The 5,390-nt window shown below is 43.8% G+C and overlaps 1 non-coding gene across 1 annotated transcript; it reads right to left on the minus strand.

The window, feature by feature from the left end:
- Positions 1-5,283: 5,283 nt before the first annotated feature.
- LOC112623875 lies at positions 5,284-5,390 on the minus strand. The gene has a single exon (XR_003119234.1). It is a non-coding gene; the product is annotated as a U6 spliceosomal RNA (small nuclear RNA).

The following is a 5,390-nucleotide window of genomic DNA, read 5'->3' on the forward strand; positions in this document are numbered from 1 at the left end:
GGGGGAGACATACTGAGGAGGGGCACCTGCCCCTCCACTCTGCCTCACCATTGTCCCCCAGCCACACTGGCATCCCTGGTGTCCACCAGGCACTTTTCACGTGTCTCTTCCTTAACCTTCAGAACCTCTCCGTGAGGTCCGTGTTGGATTTGCATTTCCGGAGTTGAGGGAAGACTCTGAGCCTGGGAGACTCCATAGGGCGGGGTCCACACTCTATGACTGACGCCACAGTTGAGCCCCAGCAGCTTGAACTTCGGACCCCAGAGTGTTCTGAGCTCTGAGTTGCTCTGGGCTGGCGGTGCCCTGTGCCAGCTGCACTGAGGCAGCCGTGTGCCTGCTGGTCCTACAGGATTCCCCACCTGAAACCAGAAGCAGATCAGGATTTCCCAAATTGTCTCTAGCCCTGATGAGTGACATCTCCACTGTTTTAATAAGGCAATAATCGCAGCTACCCCTTCTGTGGTGGGTGCTGCCATGTGTCAGCATCTTTCTGGGTACTTGGCATATGTGAACACACACATTTACAATGGAAGCTCATGAAGCACAGAGAGGTTAAGTGACTTGGTCAAGGTCACACAGCAGTAAGTTGTGGAGCTGGAATCTGAGCTGAGACAGTCTGCTCAAGGGCTCAGGCCCTCACTGCTGGCACCATGTCACATACAGTGAGATGACTGGAGGTGGGAAGAAGCTGGGGTGTGTTGATTACATGGAGTACACATGGCCTTTGTAGTAAGCTGGAGCCTGTGGCCACCCAAAGGTGGATTTGTGCATGAGCCGAGGACAGGTTTCTAATGTGCCAGATGAGGTGAGTAGGAGATTATGCACCTGTGTCTTCAGCCTTGTCCTCCCCATCTTTGTCATCTCCTGAGGATGGAGCATCTGTCATGTGCACACTGAGTGGCACCACTCCTGCTGGGTGAGTCGCTGCAGCTGCAGGTCCCCAGGGTCCTCGTGAGAGGCAGTCAGCACCTGCAGCTGCTGGGGCTCCACCAGGATGCATTTTGAGGACACCAGCTCTGCACCATCCTTGGCCCAGACAGCGGGCCCCATGGGACCACCTCCAGGCAGAGAGCAACTCAGCCCTGCGGTGTCCCCGATGCCAAAGAACAACTGCTCCTGCTGGTTTCAAGACCTCAGCGGGAGGCTGCAGCAGGCCTTGAGTGAGGGAGGATCGGCTCCCAGAGCCTGGGGTCCTGCCAGACAACATTCAAACCAGGGACTGGTAAATAATCCCCAAAAGGGCCGGGGCAACATTTTCAACTTTGCCAACCAGTCTCTGTACCAAAGACTTAACTCCGCCCTTGTAGCATGAAGCAGCCTTCCATAGACATCCTGTTGGTCTCCCCCAGACAGGCTGCTCCCAGTCCTAGGGGATCTGAAGTAGCGCCTGAATGGCCATAGCCATGAAAAGCACTAGGGTACAGGCCAGGGTGTCTGTGACAGGGGCTGGGGCTGCAGTTTGTCAGGCAGCGTGAACAGGAATGCTGCTCCCGACAGCTTAGCTTGGCACTAGCCGGAGGAGAGTGTCCCTTAGAAGCCTGGGGGCCACTGGAGCCCAACTCAGTGTGTGCAACTCCCAAATGGGCTTGGTGCCCATAAACCCAGCACCACTGTGAGCTGCTGATCCACCAGGGTGTGTACCCCAGCTGAGCCAGCTGTCCTTGGCCCACCAGGCCTCAGACCATGCCCAGACCAGCTTGCTGGGCCACAGGGACACTGGAACAGAATTTTAAGAATGAGTTCACTGAATTTGGTGGGGGGATTTCTTGAATTGTTTCTCTAACCTATTTGGATTTAAAGGCACAAATGACTCTATTTCCAGTAGTACAGAGAGTGTGAATACTCAGAATATCACCACTGGATAGACCTAATCAAATACTTATAAGATCTGGGTGACCATGTATTTGACACCTTAGAAGACTTTGTTAAACTAGCAAGTATAAGGTGATTGGCTGATTTTTGCCAATTGTGCTGGACAAAATGGGGGAAAAAAGATGAACTCAGGGCTGCAAACTTCTAGCTCATGAGCCACGTAAGTCACCTAAAAGTTTCTGTTTCCTTTGAATGAAATCCTAATCTCCTGTAGCTGTAGGGCTGAAATTTCTGAAAAATAACCACAGAGTCTCATTCTGTGGGTGGCTAAATTACAACACAAAACAAATCCCAAACTCAAAGAATATCTGTTATTTAAGTGAAGTCATTGATTGGGGATAAATGGGATCCTGAAAATCAGAATGGGGACATCTAGTCAGATCCTGATGAAACTAAAGACACTGAACTCCTAAATTCCTCTGAAAATTATTTGCCAGTTACATTCAACCACATTTGGCGAAGTTAATCCAGTTTTCCCTAACAAAAAGGTAATGGTCTTCTTTGAGGTAGTTGCCCTAAAGACCCTGTGATTCCACTCAACATTTACCCCCAACACCCCTCTGTGATTCCAGATCCGTAAATAGCCATGACTCTTAGCATGTCCTGAAAGGTGTGGTGGAATATGTCAGTAAGATGATTTAGAGACGCAATATGACAATGTGATGAAAGTAATTTAAAATTTTAAAAGTCTGTGTCCTAATATTTATCATTTGAGTAGTCTATGAATTTTCTAAAATTCTAAACATAGAAGAATCTCTCTATATAAAGATGCTTGTCAAAACATTATTTACAAGACAAAATGAAAGCAGATGGATCCAAAAGAAGTTGGGTTACATCTTCTTTTTTTTATATACTTTAAGTTCTAGGGTATATGTGCACAACGTGCAGGTTTTTTACATATGTATATATGTGCCATGTTGGTGTGCTGCACCCATTAACTCGCCATTTACTTTAGGTATATCTCCTAATGCTATCCCTCCCCCCTACCCCCTCCCCACAATAGGCCCTGGTGTGTGATGTTCCCCTTCCTGTGTCCAAGTGATCTCATTCTTCAATTCCCACCTATGAGTGACAACATGCAGTGTTTGGTTTTGTGTTCTTGTGATAGTTTACTGAGAATGATGGTTTCCAGCTGCATCCATGTCCCTACAAAGGACATGAACTCATCCTTTTTTATGGCTGCATAGTATTTCATGATGTGTATGTGCCACATTTTCTTTTTTTTTTTTTTAATTTTAATTTATTTATTATTATTATACTTTAAGTTGTAGGGTACATGTGCACAATGTGCAGGTTTGTTACATATGTATACTTGTGCCATGTTGGTGTGCTGCACCCATCAACTCATCATTTACATCAGGTATAACTCCCAATGCAACCCCTCCCCCCTCCCCCCTCCCCCCTCCCCATGATAGGCCCCGGTGTGTGATGTTCCCCTTCCCGAGTCCGAGTGATCTCATTGTTCAGTTCCCACCTATGAGTGAGAACATGCGGTGTTTGGTTTTCTGTTCTTGTGATAGTTTGCTAAGAATGATGATTTCCAGCTGCATCCATGTCCCTACAAAGGACACAAACTCATCCTTTTTTATGGCTGCATAGTATTCCATGGTGTATATGTGCCACATTTTCTTAATCCAATCTGTCACTGATGGACATTTGGGTTGATTCCAAGTCTTTGCTATTGTGAATAGTGCCGCAATAAACATACGTGTGCATGTGTCTTTATAGCCACATAATTTATAATCCTTTGGGTATATACCCAGTAATGGGATGGCTGGGTCATATGGTACATCTAGTTCTAGATCCTTGAGGAATCGCCATACTGTTTTCCATAATGGTGGAACTAGTTTACAATCCCACCAACAGTGTAAAAGTGTTCCTATTTCTCCACATCCTCTCCAGCACCTGTTGTTTCCTGACTCTTTAATGATCGCCATTCTAACTGGTGTGAGATGGTATCTCATTGTGGTTTTGATTTGCATTTCTCTGATGGCCAGTGATGATGAGCATTTTTTCATGTGTCTGTTGGCTGTATGAATGTCTTCTTTTGAGAAATGTCTGTTCATATCCTTTGCCCGTACCTCAAAATAATAAGAGCTATTTATGACAAACCCACAGCCAATATCATACTGAATGGGCAAAAACTGGAAAAATTCCCTTTGAAAACTGGCACAAGACAGGGATGCCCTCTCTCACCACTCCTATTCAACATAGTGTTGGAGGTTCTGGCTAGGGCAATCAGGCAAGAGAAAGAAATCAAGGGTATTCATTTAGGAAAAGAAGAAGTCAAATTGTCCCTGTTTGCAGATGGCATGATTGTATATTCAGGAACAATTTCTTTCCATTGCTTTTGCTGTGAATGAGTCATGCTTTCATACATGCATAACTCATGTTTTTTGAAGTTGAATACCAGACATTTTCAATATTATAATGTGATAACTGTGAAAATTACATTTTCTAAACTATTTTTGTATAGATTGTATTCTTTATTGTATGTGGTCACTGAAGTCTCATAGTTGTAGATGTGTGGTCTTATTGCTGAGTTCTCTATTCTATTCCATTGGTCTATGCATCTGTTTTTGTATCAGTACCATGCTGTTTTGGTTACTGTAGCCTTGTAGTATAGTTTGAAGTCAAGTAGCATGATGCCTCCAGCTTTGTTCTTTTTGCTTAAGATTGTCTTGACTATAAAGCTCTTTTTGATTCTATATGAATTTTAAAATCGTTTCTTCTAATTCTGTGAAAAATGAAAAATGCCAATAGCAGTTTAATGAGAATAGCATTGAATCTATAAATTACTTTGGGCAGTATGACCATTTTCATGATATTGATTCTTTCTATCCATGAGCATGGAGTATTTTTCCATTTGTTTGTGTCCTCTCTGATTTACTTGAGCAGCAGTTTGTAGTTCTCCTTAAAGAGATCCTTCAATTCCTTTGTGAGCTGTGTTCCTAGGCATCTTATTCTGTTTGTAACAATTGTGAATAGAAGTTTATTCACGATTTGACTCTCTGCTTGTCTATTGTTGTTGTATAGGAATGCTTGTGACTTCTGCACATTGATTTGGTATTTGGAGACTTTACTGAAGTTGCTTATCAGCTTAAGAAGCTTTTCAGCTGAAACAATGGGGTTTTCTAGATATAGGATCATGTCATTTTCAAACAAAGACAGTTTGACTTCCTCTCTTCCTATTTGAATATCCTTTCTAACTCTTACCTGATTGCCCTGGCCGGAACTTCCAATACTGTGTTGAATAGGACTGGTGAGAGAGGGCAGCCTCGCCTTGTGCTGGTGTTAAAGGGGAATGCTTCCAACTTTTGTCCATCAGTATGATACTGGTTGTGAGTTTGTCATAGATGACTTTTATTATTTTGAGGTATGTTCCTTCAATACCTAGTTTACTGAGAGTTTAAAAATATGGAATGCTTCACGAATTTTCATGTCATCATTGTGCAGGGGCCATGCTGATCTGCTCTGTATCTTTCCAATTTTAACATATGTGCTGCCAAAGTGAGTAG

Source organism: Theropithecus gelada, chromosome 4 (genome assembly GCF_003255815.1).
Source record: "Theropithecus gelada isolate Dixy chromosome 4, Tgel_1.0, whole genome shotgun sequence".
Classification (NCBI taxonomy): Eukaryota; Metazoa; Chordata; class Mammalia; order Primates; family Cercopithecidae; genus Theropithecus; species Theropithecus gelada.